This window comes from Nyctereutes procyonoides, unplaced genomic scaffold (genome assembly GCF_905146905.1).
Source record: "Nyctereutes procyonoides isolate TBG_1078 unplaced genomic scaffold, NYPRO_anot_genome, whole genome shotgun sequence".
Lineage (NCBI taxonomy): Eukaryota > Metazoa > Chordata > Mammalia > Carnivora > Canidae > Nyctereutes > Nyctereutes procyonoides.
In genome coordinates this window covers 55,404,900-55,426,304 of record NW_026575049.1, presented here as the reverse complement: position 1 = coordinate 55,426,304, position 21,405 = coordinate 55,404,900, and positions in this window count along the sequence as shown.

Here is a 21,405-nt window from a genome sequence, read left to right as displayed (position 1 = left end):
GTTCCAACTCTCTGAAGAAAGTCCATGGTATTTTGATAGGGATTGTATTAAATGTGTACATTGCCCTGGGTGGCATTGACATTTTCACAATATTAATTCTTCCAATCCATGAGCATGGAATATTTTCCCATCTCTTTGTGTCTTCCTCAATTTCTTTCAGAAGTGTTCTGCAGTTTTTAGGGTATAGATCCTTTACCTCTTTGGTTAGGTTTATTCCTAGGTATCTTATGCTTTTGGGTGCAATTGTAAATGGGATTGACTCCTTAATTTCTCTTTCTTCAGTCTCATTGTTAGTGTATAGAAATGCCACTGACTTCTGGACATTGATTTTGTATCCTGCCACACACCGAATTGTTGTATGAGTTCTAGTAATCTTGGGGTGGAGTCTTTTGGGTTTTCTAAGTACAGTATCATGTCATCTGTGAAGAGGGAGAGTTTGACTTCTTTGCCAATTTGAATGCCTTTTATTTCTTTTTGTTGCCTGATTGCTGAGGCTAGGACTTCTAGTACTATGTTGAATAGCAGTGGTGAGAGTGGACATCCCTGTCTCATTCCTGATCTTAGGGGAAAGGCTCCCAGTGTTTCCCCATTGAGAATGATAGTTGCTGTGGGCTTTTTGTAGATGGCTTTTAAGTTGCTGAGGAATGTTCCCTCTATCCCTACACTCTGAAGAGTTTTGATCAGGAATGGATGCTGTATTTTGTCAAATGCTTTCTCTGCATTTATTGAGAGGATCATATGGTTCTTGTTCTTTCTCTTGCTGACATGATCAATCACATTGGTTGCTTTATGAGTGTTGAACCAGCCTTGCATCTGTGGATGAATCCCACTTGGTCCTGGTGAATAATCTTCTTAATGTACCATTGGATCCTATTGGCTACTATCTTGTTGAGAATTTTTGCATCTGTGTTCATCAGGAATATTGGTCTATAATTCTCCTTTTTGGTGGGGTCTTTGTCTGGTTTTGGAATTAAGGTGATGCTTGCCTCATAGAATGAGTTTGGAAGTATTCTATCTCTTTCTATCTTTAGGAACAGCTTTAGTAGAATAGGTATGGTTTCTTCTTTAAACGTTTGATAGAATTCCCCAGGGGAGCCATCTGGCCCTGGACTCTTGTGTCTTGGGAGGATTTTGATGACTTCTTCAATTCCCTCTCTGGTTATCAGCCTGTTCAGGTTTTCTGTTTCTTCCAGTTCCAGTTTTGGTAGTTTGTGGGTTTCCAGAAATGCGTCCATTTCTTCTAGACTGCCTAATTTATTGGCATATAGCTGCTCATGTTTTTAAAATCGTTTGTAGGGATCCCTGGGTGGCGCAGCGGTTTGGCGCCTGCCTTTGGCCCAGGGCGCGATCCTGGAGACCCGGGATCGAATCCCACGTCAGGCTCCTGGTGTATGGAGCCTGCTTCTCCCTCGCCTATGTCTCTGCCTCTCTCTCTCTCTCTCTCTCTGTGACTATCATAAATAAATTAAAAAAAAAACATAAAATCGTTTGTATCTCCTTGGTGTTGGTGGTGATCTCTCCTTTCTCATTCATGATTTTATTAATTTGAGTCTTTTCTCTCTTTTTAATAAAGCTAGCTAATGGTTTATCTATCTTATTATTTCTTTCAAAGAACCAACTCCTGGTTTTGTTAATCCGTTCCACAGTTCTTCTGGTCTCTATTTCATTGAGTTCTGCTCGAATCTTTATTAATTCTCTTCTTCTGCTGGGTGTAGGATCTATTTGCTGTTTTTTCTCCAGCTCCTTTAGGTGCAAGGTTAGCTTTTGTATTTGGGTTTTTTTCAGTTTTTGGATGGATGCTTGTATTGCAATGTATTTCCCCCTCAGAACTGCTTATGCTGTATCCCAAAGAATTTGAATGGTTGTATCTTCATTCTCATTAGTTTCCATGAATCTTTTTAATTCTTCCCTAATTTCCTCGTTGACCCTAAAATTCATATGGAAACTCAAGGACCCAGATTAGTCAAAACAGTCTTGGAAAAGAAGAATAAAGTTGGCACAATTCCCTGATTTTAAAACTTATCATAAAACTACAGTAAATAAGACCATATGGCACCATCAATATGGTACTCTTAGAACAGTATGGTATTTTATGATCAAAAGTAATAGACTTATAGATCAATGAAATAGAATTGAGAGTCCAGAGTCAAATTCTTACATTTAGGGTCAATGGATTTCAACAAAGGTACCAGGATAATTCATTGGAAAAAGAATAATCTTAAAATAAATGATGCTGGAATAGCTGGAAATCCTCATGCAAAAGAGTGTTGTTGGGCGCCTCATCCTCCTATACAAAAAAATTAACTCAAAATGGAGCACTAGCCTAAATATTAAAGCTTAAAATATAAAACTGTAGAAGAAAGGCTAAAAAAAGTATTTGTGGTCTTCAGTTAGGAAATGATCTTTTTAGATATGACATAAAAAGCACAAACAACAACAAAAAATGGATAAATTGGATTTTATCAAAATGGAAAACTTTTGTGCTCAAATGCTACCATGAAAGTAAAATCACAACCCAGAGAGTATGAGGAGATACTCTGAAATTGTAAATCTGATAAGGTATTTTTTTTTCTTTAAAGATTTTACTTATTTAGTCATGAGAAACACAGAGAGGCAGAGACTTAGGCAAGTGGAGAATCAGGCTCTCTGTGAGGAGCCTGATGCAGGACTCTATCCCAGGACCCCGGGATCATGATCTGAGCTGAAGGCTGACGTTCAACCACTGAACCACCCAGGCATCCCACTGATAAGGCACTTTTATACAGAATATATAAGAACAGTTTTACTTTTTTCTTACCAATTTTGATGGCTTTTATTTCTTTTTTTCTTATCTAATTGCTACAGCTAGCACTACTACCAGTACTGGGTTGAATAAAAGTGGTGAGAATGGACATTCTTATCTTATTTCTGATCTTAGAGGAAAAGCTCTTAATTTTTTTTACTATTCAGTATGAGGTTAGCTGTGGGATTTTCATATATAATCTTAATTATTTGAAGTATGTTTCCTCTAAACCCACTTTGTTGAGAGATTTTGTCATGAATAGATATATTTTGTCAAATGCTTTTTCTGCATCTGTTGAGATAGTCATTCAGTTTTTATTCTTTCTTGTGTTAATGTGATGTATCATACTGATCGATTTATGAATATTGAACCATCCTTGCATTCCTGGAATAAATCCCACTTAATTATGGCAAATGATTATTTTAATGTATTGTTGAACTTGTTTTGCTAATATTTTGTTGAATATTTTTGCAAATCTATTCATCTGAGATATTGTCTTATAGTTGTCTTTTTTGTAGTGTTTTTAAATCTGGTTTTGGTATCAGGGTAATCTTGGCCTTATAGAATAAATTTGGAATTTTCCCTCTACTATTTTTTGGGATAGTTTGAGAAGAAAGTTATTTACTCTTCTTAAAATGTTTTGTGGAATTCACATGTGAAGCCATCTGGTCTTGGAGTTCTACTTGTTTGGAGTTTTTTGATTACTAGTAATTGGCATGTTGAAATTTTCTAATTCTTCCTGATTCAGTAATGGGAGTCACAATACTTTGTCATAGTATTGTTATAATTCTTCATATTCTGTTTTGTCAGTTATTTATTCTCCTTTATTTCTGATTTTATTTATTTGAGTCCTCTTTCTCTTCATGAATGTGAATAAAGGTTTATCATTTTTGTTATTCTCAAAGACTAGCAGTTTACTTCATTGATTTTTTTTTTTAACATGTGTGTGTTTGATCTGTATGTCATTTATTTCCCCAGTAATCTTTATTTTCTTCTTTCTACTAACTTTGGGCTTTTTTTCTAGTTCCTTTACATGTAAGGTGAGGTTGTTTATTTGAAGCTTCCCCCATTTCTTGAGTTAGGCCTACATCAGTATAAACTTCCCTCTAGAACTGCTTTTCCTGTGTTTCAAAGATTTTGGACCATTGCATTTTCATTTTCATTTGTATCTATGTATTTTTTAAAAATTTCCTCTCTGATCTCTTGGTTGATGTATCTGTTGTTTAATAGTATATGTTTAGCCTCCATATGTTTGTAGTTTTCTTGGATATTTTCTTGTAATTGATTTCTACTATCATACCACTGTGGTTGGAAAAGATGCTTGGTACAGTTTCAATCTTCTTAAATTTATTGAAACTTATTCTGTGACCTAACATGTGATATGTTCTGGAAAATGTCCCAGGTGCACTTGAAAAGATTGTGTATGTGCTATTTTAGGGTGGACTGTTCTTGTATATATGCATTAGGTCTATCAAGTCTAATGTGTTGTTCAGAGCAGTTGTTTTCTTGTGACTTTCTGTTTGGATGGTCTATCCGTTGTTGTAAATACTATGTTAAAGTCCCCTACTACTACTATATTTCTGTCACTTCCCCCTATATATCTTCTAATATTTGCTTTATGTATTTAGGTGCTCTTATATTGGTGCATAGATATTTACAACTGTTAGATCCTTTTGTCGGATTGATCCCTTTATCATTTTGTAAGGCCCTTCTTTGTCTCTTGTTACAGTCTTTGTTTTAAAGACTATTTTTGCCCAGTAAATATGTTATTATCCTGGCTGAGTGTGTGTGTGTGTGTGTGTGTGTGTGTGTGTGTGTTTTGCTTTCATTTGCTTGGAATATCTTTTTCTTTACCTTCACTTTCTGTGTATATATGTATTTAGGTCTGAAGTGAGTCTCTTGCAGGCAGAAAGATGTTATACAGATGGATCTTTTTTTTTCTTCTTTCAATCCATTTGTATACCCTGTGTCTTTTGTGTGGAGCACTTATCCCATTTGCATTTGAAGTAATTATTAATAGATATGTACTTATTGGCATTTTATATCTTGTTTTGGGGGATTGTATTTGTAGTTCTCTGTTTCTTTCTTGTGTTGCTCTCTTCCCAGGTGTTTTGACAGCTTTCTTACTGTTACACTTGGGTTCCTTTCTCTTTATTTTTTTGTGCTCTTATTATAGACTTTTGATTTGTGGTTACCATTTGGTTCATTTAAAAGATCCTATGTAATAGCAGTGTATACAGGTGGATGGTCTCTTAAATTCAGACATATCCTGAAATTACTGTTTTTCCTCTGCTGTAAATGTTTTATGTATATGATGTCGTCTTTTTCTTTTTATTCTGTGTATCTCTGGACTAATTTTCATATAAAAAATTGATTTTATTTTAATTTTGTTTTACCACTGTACTGGCTTTAGAAGTAATTGATATTATAAGTAATAGATCTATTACTTATTGATCTATTCTATTATATTTTAGTTTCCATCTATGAAATTTTTTCTTTTAATAATTTTTACATCTAGTTATGGACTTTGTAGTTAAAGAAAACCTTTTTTTTTTTTTTTTGTAAGTTTGATTTTGTGGTGATCTTCAACTTTTGTCTGGGAAACTGTTGATCTTTCCTTCAATTTCAAATGACAACCTTGCTAGTATAGTATTCTTGGTTATGGTTTTTTTTTTTCCCCTTTTAGCACTTTGAATATGTCATGCTGCTGACTTCTGGCCTGCAAAGTTTCTGTTGAAAAATCAACTGCTAGTCTTACGGGTTTCCCTTGAATATAACTTTTTTCTTTTCTCTTGTGTTTTTAAGATTCTATCTTTATTGTTACTTCTTATCATTTTAATAATTGTGTCTTGGTGGACCTCCTTAAGTTTGTCTTGTTATGGGCTCTCTGTTTTCTGGACATGGGTGTCTATTAACTTGCTCAGATTAGGGGAGTTTTCCGCTATTATTTCTTCAGATAAGTTTTCTGCCCCCTTCTTCATCTCTTCTCTTTCTGGGATTTCTATAATGGAAATGTTACTACACTTGATGTTGTCATAAAGTTCCCATAACTCATACTCATATTCTTCCTTTTTTGGTTCTGTTCATCTTGGTTGCCTTCCATTGCCTTGTCTTACTGATTACTGATTAGTATTTCTGCATCCTTTAATCTGCTGTTGATTCTCTCTGTATTTTTTTTTTTTTTTTTTTTTTTACAGATTTACTGGGTGGTCTGGGTGGCTCAGAGGTTTAGTGCCGCCTTCAGCCCAGGACGTGATCCTGGAGACCAGGGATGGAGTCCCACCTCAGCCTCCCTGCATGGAGCCTGCTTCTCACTCTGCCTGTGTCTCTGCCTGTCTCTATCTCTCTCTCTCTCTCTGTCTCCCAGGAATAAATAAAATCTTTTTTTTAAAAAAAGATTTACTTATTTATTTTAGAGAGATAGAACACAAGTGCAGGGGAGGAGTAGAGGGAGAGGGAGAGAGAATAAGAGAAGCAGACTCCTCATAAGCATGGAGTCTGTTGCAGGGCTGATCCCATAACCCTGAGATCGTGGCCTGAGTTGAAACCAAGAGTCAGATGCTTAACCAACTGAGTCACCCAGGCACCCTCTCTCTAGTTTCATTTATTGTCTTTTTAACCTCTGCCTGTTCTTTTTATATCTTCTATCTCTTCATTGAATTCTCACTGAATACATCCACTCTTCAAATCACATGAATATCTTTATGAACAATATGTTGATGTCTTTATCAGGCATATTGCTTATTTTTTTATTTAGTTTTTTAAATATAGTTTTGTTTTGTTTTTTAATGTGTTTGATTTTGTATTGTTCCTTGATTTGGGACATGTAAATTGGTTAAGAATAGTCTTGATCATTGTCCTCCCTAGATCCAGGAATGCCTCAGAAGATGAACTTAGCTTACTGCAACACTGTTGTAGGAATTGCAAAAGGTTAATATAAATATGAAATTTTAACAGTATTAACATCTGGTTGTTGCCTTAACTTAGTTTACAATACCTGCTTGTGGACTGCAATTACATGAATTGACAAACAGGCCTGGCTAGGCCACATGACTAGGGTTGTATAAAAACAGTATGGAAATATGTTGGCAGATTTTCTTTGTGGAACTTGTCTACCCATATCAACTGTATCTCTTGCAACCATCTGTGCCCATCCATGAATAGAGTCAAAGACTTCTTGATGAAAACGCCAGTGATTTATATAACCTGCTCAATGGTTATGTAAACCAATTTTACCTTGTGAATTTTATCTTTATGTCAAATCTAAGACAAATTGATTGCCAAATTGAGTATTTTTTATTACATCAAAAGTTTCAATTCCTATTTTTTAATATTAATCATGCATTATTGGTAGAGGTCTTTTTCTGCTTATTATACAAAAGGTTGTGTTTCCAGTATGAGCAATAACAGGTAAAGATTTAGGTTTACTAAGTTTCTTAGTTCAAGTTACCTCTTGGTTGTGTTACAGATATTATGACTGCATAACAAACTATCCCAAAGTTAGTGACTTTGAACAATTACATTTATTTCGCTTGTAAGTCTGCAGTTTATACAAGGCTTCATGGGGAGAGTTAATTTCTGTTTTACCTTATGTCAATTGAGGCAGCTCAAAACCTAAGGCCTACAGTCATCTAATAAGTTGCTCAATCACATGTTTAGTGTTTGATGGTAATTGCCTGGGGTCTCAGATCTTCCCCCATGTGGGTTTTTGGGTGTTTGTATGCTCTCCCTGCATGAGCTAGTTTGGGCTTTTTGAGAGGTTGGTGAATGAGTTCTGAAAGCAAGAGGTAGGTAGAAACCAAATAATCTTTTATGATTTAGCCTTGGAAGTCATGCAGCATTATTTATGGCACATTTTACTCAGTGAAGTAATAATAAAATCCTAGCCGGGTTTAAGGAGAGAAGAAATAAAGTATAGCTCTAGATGGGGGTGGCAAATTTCTAAAAGGCATGTGGGACTAGAAATATTGCTATGGCTATTTCGGGAAAATACAAGAGAGGAAGACCATCTGGAATTGAGAGAATACAGACAAAGGTAAGAAGTTGGGCAGATAACCAACTGGTGCTTCAAATGAATGAGAAATTATAGGACTAACATCTCAAGGAGAACATATGGCAGGGAACCATGAAAATCAGTACAGAAAAAGTGAGGGAAGTGGGAGATTTTTGAATAAATTTTACAAACATTGTTCTCCAGGCATTCATTTTTTTGAGCAATCACTTTACTATGATGAAAATGACTGTGCTGGTAAGTCCTTCCAAAAGGAATTAGCTAGTTTGGGTGGAACCACAAAATTGGCTTCATGTAGAAAAATATTTTTTCTGCTATGTACAGACTATATATAAACGTCATAATACATGTTTTGTTATACAAGTAAATCACCATTTTTGGATAATTAAAACAGTTTAGAGCAATAAAAATACAAGCATAATATTTATAAAATTAAAATAATTTTGATTTATTTAGTTTATTTAGGGATGATACTAAGTCTTTGAGTAATGCATACATTATTAAATTATAGCTTCCTGAAGCCATAGATCGAATTTCAGATCCAGATATTTTTTCTCTTACTCCTTTTATTCTTTTACATCAGAAAACACCAATTATTATAGATCATTGAAAAAAAGTGACTGTCATAAGGTGGCACTGTCAGTTCAAATTTTAGGATAGAATATAATTCTAGAAATCATGGGGAGATCTTTTAGCAAAGACTTCAGCTTTGAGTTAAATGCTCAAAATGTACATACCACCCTTGAAAGCAGGATTGAATGTTTCTTAGAATAGATTGTGAATGATACTCAGTTTTGGTTTCATTCAGCTTTGGAAAATTTCACACTCTTTTGAAATGCTTGATTTTACCTAAAAAATATATCCAGTAATGCATTATCATCTTTTCCCAATGGGTGAAGAAAATCAAGTGCTAGGAAAGAATAAAATTATTTTAGATCGAGCCATTCATATCACAGTTTTATTTTTTTAAGAAAGTGTCTTATCTTCAACACATAAAAAAAATCAAGTGCCTTAGAAATCTAAGGTTCAAGCTACTAAATATTCTGAATATATTACTGAAGTAGGATACTTAATCAAGTCACATAAATAAAAAAATTTTTATCACTTTCATGAAGAATTTTTTTCTCTAAATTAAAAAGCTCATATAAGTACATTTTCACTCAACAGTGAGCATAATCCAGTGTTGATCAGCAGGGTTGTGCATTCATGTTTATTTTTTTCCAATGTCCCCTGAAATGTCATATACTCAGTGGCTTCAATTTAATGTATTTGTTTCTGTAACACTGAATTAGGAACAATGGACCAAAACCTGTTCTTTGAAAAGGCTATGTGTGAAAACTATTTATTCCCTTAGTAATGTTCTTTGAATGCTGTGTACATAGCGAATGCTCATCAGTACGATGTATCTTTCCACAGTCTTAATTTCAGCCCATGGATTTTTAGCATTAAAACAAAACTTACTTGATACATCTCCCTTGTATATGAATCACATCTATATCAACATCCGCTGATGTTGATTCATCCTTTGAATATAAGTGGTTTTGTTCAACTCTAGTTTCAAATGTCTATTGGTATACCCTTGTGATAGTAATACAGTTCTTATACTGTATATAACATCCTTTGGCCACTATAACATAATATCACAAGTGTGGTGCATTAAAAAAACACACATTTCTTCTCTTACAGAGGTCACAATTCTAAAATCAGCCAAAGTGGGTTGAAATCAAAGTGTTGGCAAGGAGTTTGTTTCCCTCAGGCTCTCTGCCAGAACCCATTTCCTTGCCTTTCTAGCTTCTGGAGATAGATCCTTTGGCTTGTGGCCCTTTTCTCCATTTCAAAACCAGTAGTGAAGCATTTTGCTTTAATCTCACATTGTTTAATTCTGTGTCAAATTTCCCTCTGATCCCTCTTACAAGAACACTTATGGTTACATTTAAGTCTCACTCAGATAATCTTGGATGATCTCCCTGTCTCAAGATCCTTAATTAATCACATCTGCAAATTCTCTTTTGCTTATAAGGGTACATTCACTGATTCCATGAATTAGGACCTGGATATGTTAGAAGGCCATTATTCAGGTTACTGCATGTATGTGTTTTGTGGGATATTTTAGTAGATTATTGATAACGCTGATTTCTATTTTGTTTCCATGCATTATAATTAACTTTTGGACTGCTTTTAAAAGCCTCTTGGAAATTATGCAACTGGCACCTGGTTTTGCTCTAAAGATCACATCTTTGATATATCCAGAGTTTTGGTGTATTTTCTGACTTAATATCATTGATCAGTTTCTTATTGGAGAGCATTCTGTAGTAACCATCTGTTGCTTTTAGCTAAAGCACTCCCCACATTGCTGGTTTTCCTTTTGGAGGTTCTTCCATTTTATACAGATGTTACAGTCAATAATGTCCCATCTTCCTCCCGGGGATCAGCTATTCATAGATAGCACCCTACCATACTCAGGACTAGGCAGAGAATTTTGTCAGCCAATCAGGTGCTATCTCTTGAAACTTTGCATTTTTAGTGAGCCATATTCTCTTCAATTATTCAAAAACTTTTGGAGTAGTATATATTGTCCTAGGCATTGGGGATGTAAGAATAAACAAAGTCCTTGTTCTCATGGTGTTTATATTCTAGAAGGTAGATACAGGTAATAAAAAGTAAGTGAACATATCCTATGTCATATGGTGATAAATGCTAGGAAGAAAAATAAGTTAGAGTGATTTCTGGAAGTTAGTTTTCTAGACAAGGTAGACAGGAAAGGCCTCTCTTATAATTGATAATTAGCAGAAATCTAAAACAAGTGAAGAACCAGAGAATTCACATATTTTGAGGAAATTATCAGAACAAAGACTCTCAATGGGTATATGGTTACTTGTTTATGGGACAGCTATGAGCTCAGAGTAGATTGAGGGGAGATAAAGGAGGAAGATTATATAGAGTTTTGTGGATCAGTATGAAGGGAAACTTATGGGGGAAGGGCTTGAAGAGGAGTCATATAAACTGTTTTGTATTTTCAAAAGACAACTTGAGCTGTTGAGTGAATAATCTATAGGAACCATGGGTAGGAACAATGTGATGTCTTGTAGGTCTGATGGACCTAGTCTAGATTAAAGTTGATGATGGCTTGGTCTAGGGTGGTGTTTCTCAAACTTCAGCTTCAGAATCACCAAGTGTGCCTGTTAAAACACAGATTATTGGGCTCCATCTTCCCAGTTTTGGTTTGATGAGTCTGGTGGGGCATAAGAATTTAAATTTCTAACAAATTTCCAGGTAATGTCAATACCGATGGTAGGGGGTTTGCACTTTGAGAACTTTTCATTTTTAATTAGTGGAGAAAGTATTCAGAAGTAGTTAGATTCTAGATATATTTTAATGGTAGAATTGGAAGTATTGGAAGTTGGAAGTAGAGTATGAGGTAAAAAAAATGAAAGATAATTGCAACTTTTTTTTTTTTTTTTTTTTGCCTGAGAAACTGAAAGGTAGAGAATTAAGGGAGGAGCAGACATTGAATCAAAGAGTCCAGTTTTGGTTTTGTGAAGGTTTTAGACCCCCACTGGACTTTGAAATCCAAGAATTAAATAGGGATTTGGAAAATATATCTGATATTTAGTTGAGAAAGATACAAGGAGTCTGTAGCAGATGAACAGCATTTAAAGCCATGGGATTGTATGAGATCTACTCAGGACTAAGTAAAGAAGAATGTGAAGAGAAGAAGGCTGCAAATGAGAGCTGCAACATGCTCATATCTGGAGATAAGGAAGATGAGGAAGACATATATAGTAAGGAGTTAGTGACCAGTGAAGCAGAATGAAAAATGAGAGAATGAGGGGATCCCTGGGTGGCTCAGCAGTTTGGTGCCTGCCATTGGCCCGGGGCGCGGTCCTGGGGTTTCAGGATCGAGTCCCACGTCGGGCTCCCGGTGCATGGAGCCTGCTTCTCCCTCTGCCTGTGTCTCTGCCTGCCTCTCTCTCTCTCTCTCTCTCTCTCTGTGTGTGTGTGACTATCATAAATAAGTAAAAATTTAAAAAAAAGTCATTGGTGGCTTTCATAGATGTAATTATTTTGGAATGAAGGAACAAAAACCTCTTTGGAGAACAGAGAATGAGATGAGCGAAAATAGCAAATGTAAATGTAGATAGTATCTTCAAGTTTTGCCATAAAAAAGAGAAATAAGAATACAGTTGGAGAGGAATATTGGTTAAGGGCGAGTGTTTTTTTAAATATGATACAAACCCACCATGGAAGGTGTTTGGTTATGAGTTTAACAAGTTTCAAGATACAGTTGCAGAATAAGTGACTGAGGTGGGGTGGATAAGATTAGTGAAATAAGGTCAGTAAATTAGGGGGCAGGGTGTTATTAGGATAACCTATGTAGATACAGAAATAAACAATTTGGACAGGAGTAGTGTGGTAGGGAGGGGGAACCAAGAGCTGAAATCTTCAGAGAAGGAGGGGGGAGTGTGACTCTGATGTCTTTAGTTAACATCAATAATAAAGGGTCAATAGTGATCTTACGGCATGAACTTCAGGGAAGATTTTGAAGATTTTGGGAAATTCTAAGGCCTCATATTAAATTTGGAAAAAATAGTAACTACTAAATTAGGTTGTTGGGAGATAGCAAGATTTGCTTGGAGTGAGAAGGTGAAGCAAATATTTGGAGTGAAGGATTATGATGAAGGTATTTTGATGATGGCAACTGATTGCTCAGAAGGTCATGGGTTTGTAGTGTGTGTGGGGTGAGTGACTGATCCATATTAGGCAGTGTACAGAACTGTATGCGGGTGAGAGTTCAGGTGAAGAGCGATGGCCTGGGCCTTCTTATGATAAGGAGTAAAGTAAATAGAGACATAAGGCATGCTGTTAGGTGGGCAAGTCAGATTCATGGCCATGGCTTTGGCAGCAGCCGTGAGAGCTCAGACTTTTGTGTAGTTTGACTTGTAACAGGAAATGTTCCCTTCCATATCTCATGGTTCCATGCGGTAAAAGTTTTCTTTTCTTTCTCATTACATTGTAATGACTCCCACTCCTGTTAGGGAGGTGAGGACTATATGATATTTGAGTTTGAAGAAGGAAGTGGGTATGCTTCCATAAGCCCTGGTTTTTGTTCTTCTCAGATGGGCTGCCCTTAGCTCTGTTCCTGCTTCACAGGAGTGGCCTTGGCTTTGTCCAGGGAGTCCTGTGGCTGCACAGCTTTGGAATAAGAGAGGTGATAAGTCTTATTTGGGAAGATGGCTTGTCTAAAGTCACCATCTCCAACACAGCTTTTTCAGTAATAAATTGGATTATTTTCTCCCTAAGTCTTTTGACTCGGGAGAGTGTTGCTCTTGTCTTTGCGTCTAATGCAGAAACTTCAGGGATGTTTTTGTTTCTATCCATTTTCAAGTCTTGTTCCTCAGACTTGTGCTGATTCTTTATTAAGCTCTTAATTGTCCTTCAAAAAAAAAATCCCCATTTGCTTATTATAGTCAGTTTCAGTTGCTTTAAACCAAGCACCATAACCTGTACAATCCTTTAGTCCTTATTCTGGACAAACTTAATTGGTTTGCTGGAAAGGTTGTCGTGCTTTGCTTGAAAATGGCTAAAATGGCTGCATATTACCCTTTGACATTTCAATACAGACAATGCACAGAGGAATGAATCATCAATCCAGGAAAACCCAATTTTCAGATAATTATCATTGTACTTTGTATTCCTACTCTGCTGTTTTGACTGTTTATGTTAAATCCTCATACTTACAGATTCACTTGACTGAGCATGTACAGATTCACTTCCTGTGGTCTTTCTGAAGTCAAGTTCAACTATGTTTATGGCATTCTTATGGGTTGTACTTTTTACATTATAGTTTTCAAACTTAAATTTATTCACCCATGTGCAATATTAGAGCCATTGTTCTATTTGGCGGAATTGGTGGCTTAACGATGGACTATAATACTAACCAAAGTATAAATTTAACAACTGAAAACAATTAAACAGAGAAATGTGAATATCTTGGCTCAGACTGACTGCATGCTGTCAACAAATACCAGCCAAAATAAACTGATCAATGCTGTCTTTGAAGCCTTTCTGTGACCTTTACAGACTTCATGATTGCTAAGAATCTCACAGGGATTCTGTGAAAATCACTATTAATTTTGTTGTTCTGGATATCTAGTGCTGTATAACAAATCATCCCAAAACTCATTGCCTTAAAACAACCAAAAAGTACATCTCACAGCTCTGAGTCAGAATTTGAGCAGAGCTTGGCTGGTTGATTTTTCTGCTCCACATGGCATTGACTAGGTTAATTCCTTGGCATTCAGTGATGATGGCTGGGCTCGGGGCTCCATAATGTTTTACTGATATGCCTGGTACTTTAGTGGGAGTGACTAGAAAAGTAGGATCAGCTGGGATCTCCTTTCTGTCCAGGTAGTCCTAGTGTCTTTCCTTGCGGTGTATAAAACAGGGTAGGTAGGTTTCTATTAGTGGTTTAGGGATCCAAGAGTGACTGTCTCATGAAATGCAGGTGGAACCTTTACACTTTAAGTAACACCGACGTAAAGGTCCCAGATAGTCGATTTTACATTCCATTAATGAAAAAAGTCACTAAGATCAGGCTGGCTTCAAGGGCAATACAATTATATTACCTCTCAATGGCAAAAATGTCAAACACGTTATGGCCATCTTTTATGTACATTGTGAAAGTAATTAAATGAATGTGAACAACATTGTTCCACACTCTTGTCTCTGAAATAAGTTGCCTGAGGACTGCTTGACCCTTGGAACCACCGCTGCTCTATGGACCACATTTTGAGAAAAGATTCGTTCAGAGAATGAGGGTGTCTTTAAAAAACTCTCACACTCCTGAGTACAAGTGATTAGAAACATATTGATATGATCTCCAGCCCTATTAGGGAGGCATTGTAGTATAGTGGCCTCAAGGCAAGTTGCCTGGAGTTCAAAGCCACGTACTGAGACTTATTAGATGTGTCATGTGGGCAAATGTCTTGTCATTTTTTTGTAACTCATTTTCTTCCTCTTTCTCTGGAGATAATATCTCCCACTTTACCAGGGTTGTTTTGAGAATTAGAAAATGGAAATAAATAATTAAGTACAGTGCATGGCACATGGCATTACTCAATATATGTCAATTATAGTTTATTAATATTGATAAATTTATTTGGGATCCTAAGTCTTGCTGAGTATTTGCTTAAGAAAAAGATGTTTAGGGGATGGGCTACAGAAAACGTGAAGGTCTGTGCCTTTCAATGATGATTTTATGCCCCTAGTTTTGTTCTCATAGCTTCTGTAGCAGAAAATTGAAGACCAAGATAGAATTGGGTTATAGGGACTCTTGGGCTGATAGAATACAATAAATAAATGGAAATAATGGGTCAGTATGTTAAGAAACAAATACCTTATTTTTTTAAAGTTTTTTTTGTTTTAAGTAAGCTCTACACCCAACATGGGACTTGAGCTTTAATGCCCTGAAATCAAAAGTCACATGCTCTGACTGAGCCAGTGAGGTCCCCCAAGCAACAAAAAGCAACCAAACCAAAACCAAAAACAAATTATACTTTAATGTTTCAGGAAGATTCTATGTGTGCTCTTCTTAGCTTTTAATTTGAATTTGTTCATGGAATTTTATCTAGAATGAATACTTTGAGCATAGCATGGGTAATAAACATTCCATATTAAGATCTCAAAGCTTTTGTTCTAGTTTGTGGTATCATTTCCATTTAGATTTGCCTCTGTGTATGACACGAATCTATATAAGTACTGGCTTAAGCAGGATAGAAATTTCTTTTCTATCTCACGTAGACTGTGGGAAGAGGCAATCCAGCACTAGTATGGCAGCTTGTAGTTTATATACTAGGTTCCTTCCATCCTGTGAGTCTGCTGTGTGTAACTTCTGTAGGAGTGTACAGGACACAGAATGACCTCTGGAGCTTCAAACATTGTGTTTACTTACCTGGCATCAGAAAAGAGGGAAGGAGAATGGTGTGTCTCCTCACTTAAAGGATACTTCCTGGAGGATTCAAAAGACACTTTTCTTTATATAGCCCTCTGAGGTTCTTTCTGTCACCAAATATGTGGTGTCTTTCTATACCAATTCTCAAGTTCTTGGACATCAAATGTCTTAAAATTTAATTCATTTTAGACAGTGTCTACCTGGAACTAGCATCAAACCTCACAAGACTGCCCTCAACTTCAGATGCCGGCTACAAATGGTTGCCTAGGTTACACACACTCTTGTCTGGCCAACTATATATTTGGAGTTTCGCACTATCCCCCCTAAGATTTGATAATTAGCTATAAAGGCTCACAGAACCCAGGGAAACATTTTACTAAACATTTACTTGTATAATATATAGGATACAAATGAACAGTTAGATGAAGAGGCTCTTAAGGTGAGCTCTGGAAAGGTCTTGAATGCAGGAGCCTCTGTCTCCATAGATTTGGGATACACCATCTTCCCAGAATGTGGATACGTTCACCAACCCAGAAACCCCCTAATCTCATTGAGAGTGTTTATAGAGTTCAATCTTCACCCCTCACCCTGGAGGTCTCAATGATGCTGGAAGTTCCAATATTCCTATCACATGTTTGGCTTTTCCTGTGGTGTTGAAGCTCAAATGGAATATAAAGAAATAATACTCAGAGAACAGACAACATGCCTTTTGGGTCTTGGTTTTGGCAGTATATAAGAAAGGAATTTTTGACATACTACCATAAAATTTCATTAATACATACATCTAAAATGTATATACACTAGTTCATTGTTCTAAGACATACCTACTCCTTTCCCCAATTTTGACATCACTAAAATTGGGCTTTATGTCATGTTGTATTTTAATTGACAACATGTTTTATTTTTCAGTGGTACATAGAATAATGTGCCCCTTACATTTGACAGATTTTTAGACTTAATAATATATATGCACATACAGATTTAAATGTAGTAGCAGGGTAGCTGAAGACAGTTCTAGCTGCCTAGTTACCTGTATTACAAATTTCATCCCCAAATAACACAGAGTGGTAAGAAAAAATAAAACTATACAGAAATCACTTAAAATAACTAGAAGTCAGAGAATGCCCAAATTTCAAAATAACTAAAAATAAGGAAGAAAAAAGAAAGATCAAATACCAGTGAGTAATCTCTCATCTTCCTGCCCTCCTGCAAGGCTTTGTGACATTAAAAGACAGGTTTTAAAAAACTACAGGGAAGAAGAGAAAGGAACTAGCAATTGGCCTAAGGTTGGTGTAAAAATCACCTGCAAAAAGCGCAAGTCCATGCTAAATCTGAAAATGAAAAAAGAATTTTGGGCCTATCATGGCATGGTCTGCAAAGGAAATGACTTAAAATATATGTGATTTGTTTTCCTATTTCTTTCTTCTTTTTCTTCTTCTTCTTTTTCTTCTTCTTCTTCTTCTTCTTCTTCTTCTTCTTCTTCTTCTTCTTCTTCTTTTTTGCCTTTTTTTCTGGGTCATTGAAAAATGCAACTATTTCTTATATCCAAAATTGAGAAATGCTTTTTTTTTTAAAAAAAATTATTTATTCATTCATGAGAGACATGCACAGAAAGAGGCAGAGACACAGGTAGAGGGAGAAGCAGGCTCCACACAGGGAGCCCGACGTGGGACTCAATCCTGGGTCTCCAGGATCACACCCTGGGTGGAAGGCGGCACTAAACCACTGAGCCACCCGGGCTGCCTGAGAAATGCTTTGAAAGACAAGTATCTTGCCCTTTATTAAAACCCCTTCATTGACAGTTATCTATGGGATATTTTAATGCAGAAGTTCAATATGAAGTTAATTAAATACATAAGATGAATTTTAAAAAGAGGTCTCAAAGATACATAATTGGAATTCATCTATATGGAGGTCATAGAAGTGGTTGAGACATCTAAGGAAGAGAATGTAGAATGAGAAGTTAGATAGCCTATGAAAAGATCCCCAAAACACTAATATTTAAAGATCAGGGCATCGGTGACTCCCAAGAAGTGAATAGGATAAAAAGAATAAGTGTTCCTTGGAGAAGTGGCTGATTGTAGGAGATGTACACCACGAGTCCGGAGTATTTTGTAGTTCCATAAAGTAATTACCAAGCTGGACATTTGAGCAACAAAATAAATATGGTAGCATTGGATTATAATGTCCCCAAATAAAATAACCACAGGTCCATAGTAAAATAAAGGAGGGAAGGGGAGGGAAAAGGGAGAAAAAAACAATTTTTTCTGTGCAAAAGAATGTCAATTTATATAGGTACTCTGCCATCAAAGGCATAGAACATAGTTCCTCACCCCATAAATGTGGGCCATTCATAGTGTTTTCCTTCCAAAAATTGAAGGAAAGAATTGGAAAGGGGGAAAAATGAGTAACTTTACAATGCAGAAACTTGACACACATTACTTTAGCCAGATGATAAAGGTCAACATCAACAGTGATGTCATATTGATAGTACATTAAATGTAATGTGATTAAAATGTCACTTAACCTCTGTAGTACTCCTCCTTGGAACACAAAACCCGAGTCTAATCATGAGAAAAGCATCAGCAAAATTTGAATAGGGAGACATTCTGGAGAAATATTCACCAGTACTCCTCAAAACTGTCGAGGTCATCAAAACAAGGAAGGTCTGATCAACTGTCCCCATGTGGAGGAGTCTAAGGAGGTATGAGCAAAATATATGAGGTATCTTAGATGGGACTCTGGAACATTAGGTAAAAATGAAGGAAATTTGAATAGAGTATGAACTTTGGTTAATAATAATCACTATTGGCCAACGATTATAACAAATGTTGTCTATTGGAAGTAAGGGAAATTGGGTATGTGGTACATGGGGAATCTCAGTACTGTCCTTGCCACTATTATGTAAATCTAAAACCACTATTAAAAACGTTTATTTAAAAAAGTTATTCAGGGCAGCCTGGGTGGCTCAGTGGTTTAGCACTGCCTTCAGCCCAGGGCCTGATCCTGGGGACCTGGGATCGAGTCCCACACCAGGCTCCTGCATGGAGCCTGCTTCTCCCTCTGCCTGTGTCTCTGTCTGTCTCTCTCTGTGTCATAAAATCTTAAACATAAATAAATAAATAAATAAATAAATAAATAAATAAATAAATAAAGTTATTCAAAGAACAAGCACATAGTGAATAAGAAAGATTAAAACCAAGATACTGGAACCAAAATGAAGAGAGTGGTTCTAAAAATCACAAGTGATAAGTTTTTTGCCTAAACATTATCAGTGATTAAGTATGTTGATAGAAACTTGTTCTTTAGATTTAGTATCATGGTCACTTATGACCTGAACTAGTTGTTTGAGTGGAAGTGTGGGAACGGAAGCAAGATTAGAATAGGATGAAGAACAACTGTAATTTGAAGCATAAAAGCATTTTGTGGAGATGTTGTTAAGAAAGGTGGCAGAGATTTGGAGGAGAAAGATAGGAAGGCTGGAAGATTCAGGAAAGATGAGCTTTTTCTTTTTGTAAACTCATTAAGCAGAGTTGTCTGCTTTACTCAGTGCAAATTTAAGTATTACTCCTATCCAAACAAACAAAAAACTACCTTCACAGAAACATCTAAAATAATGTCTGAACAAACATCTGGGCATTATAGCTTAACCAAGAAAATTAACCATCACATTGGCTTAAATCCTATATTGTTCCAATGAGATATAAAAGTATGAGAAGTATGAGAAGTATTCAATGAAAAGACAAATAGTGAAAATACAAGACAGAGGAGGTTTAGTAAATGGATTAATGAGGGATGGGATCAGGAGCACACCTGAATGGATTAGTTTCTTTAGGAAGCTGGGTGTGTTCTCCATTATAGCAGTAGACAGAAAAGAAGAATAGATACTGAAAGATGGAAACTAGTAGAGTTGATACTTCCAGGTAAAGGGAGTGCCTGTCTGTTGCAGGTAAAATTGCATTTCCCACAAAAATGTTGAAGCCCTAACCTCCAGTCCTAGTGAACAAGACTTTATTTGAACATAGGGTCTTTGTAGAAGATTAAGTAAAAATGAGATCATTAAGGGTGGGCTCTAATCCTGATGGCTATGTCCTTGTGAAAAGGGGATATTTGGACACAAAGGCATATATGCAAAAATAATATCATTGGAGATGAAGGCAGAAATTGAGGTGATACCTTTATAAACTGAGGAATACTAGTTTGCTAGCAAACCACCCCAGATTAGGAAAGAGGCACGGGACAGATTGTTTCTTACAACTCTCAAAGGAACCAACACACCTTGATCTCTCACACCTTGATCTCCGGTTTTGGGCCTCTAGAATTGTGAGACAGCAAATTTCTTTGTTACCCTACCCAGTTTGTGGTACTTTGTGATGGCAGCCCTAGCAAATAAACACTGTCCGATGGTATTTGTTTTTCTCTATGAAATATTTGACAAGAACATCCTTTGGAAGTAAAGGGAATGGGAATGGGTGCGGCAATGGAGTTGGAGGTTTAAAGGGAGAGGAGAAGGAGTATAGGAAACTCAGCTTTGTAATTCTTTAATAAGAAAATGTTTGAATAAGATTTTAATCCAAACTGATATTTCTTCTATGGTTTGATGGGATTGTGTGAATCATTAAATTTGTATTTTTATATCACTCTTACATTTATATCTCATTGGAACAATATAGGATTTAAGCCAATGTGATGGTTAATTTTCTTGGTTAAGCTATAATGCCCAGATGTTTGTTCAAACATTATTTTAGATGTTTCTGTGAAGGTAGTTTTTTGTTGTTTGGATAGGAGTAATACTTAAATTTGCACTGAGTAAAGCAGACAACTCTGCTTAATGTTGCTGGGCCTCAACAGATACGGTGAAGGCCTTAGTAGAACAAATACTGATCTCTCCTGAGAAAGAAAGAAAGAATTCTGCCAATAGTCTAGTCTGCTTTTGGACTTGACCTCCAACTCTTTCCTTTGTCTCCAGCCTGCTGGTCCACCCTGCAGATTTTTGGACTTACCAAGCCTCTACAATGCTTAAATTGTGTCATTTCTTTACTTGATCTTAGCCAAAAGGCCAAGAAATGATTATGAATCATTTCTTTAAAATCTCTCTCTCTCATTTGTAAACATATTATTAAAATTCTTGAAGAAAATAATTTATACAGATATAAAAATTCAAATAACAGAGAAGTAAAATCAAAGTGTAAAAACTACGTCAAATATTACACCCCTGCGTTAACCACTAGTACTATTTTGATGAACATCTTTTTGGAACCTTCTCTTTATCTCTCCACACTCTTGATGGCTTACTTTTTTTTTCTCCCTTAGTCAACAATATGTCATGAGCTTCTTTTCTATGATAATACATAGAAGTAATTTAAAATGAAGCATAGCATTTCACGGACATATTGGTTCTCTCCAATTTTTGATAGTGTATGCATGTGGGGCTACTATCAAATCCTACCCCTTTAAAATTACATTTTCCTCTTATGTGGTTTTTTCTTCTGCTGAAGTCTCTTAAGTAGGATTTCTAGATAAGGTTATTTTTGAAACGAGAAAACTCAGGGTCAGGAAGATTTTTCAGGTGTCACTAAAGAGTATAAGTTTGGTAAAACTCAAAGCCAAGGTCTCTCAAGTTTTTCGTCTAGACTACTAAATAGCTTTTTTCTTAATACA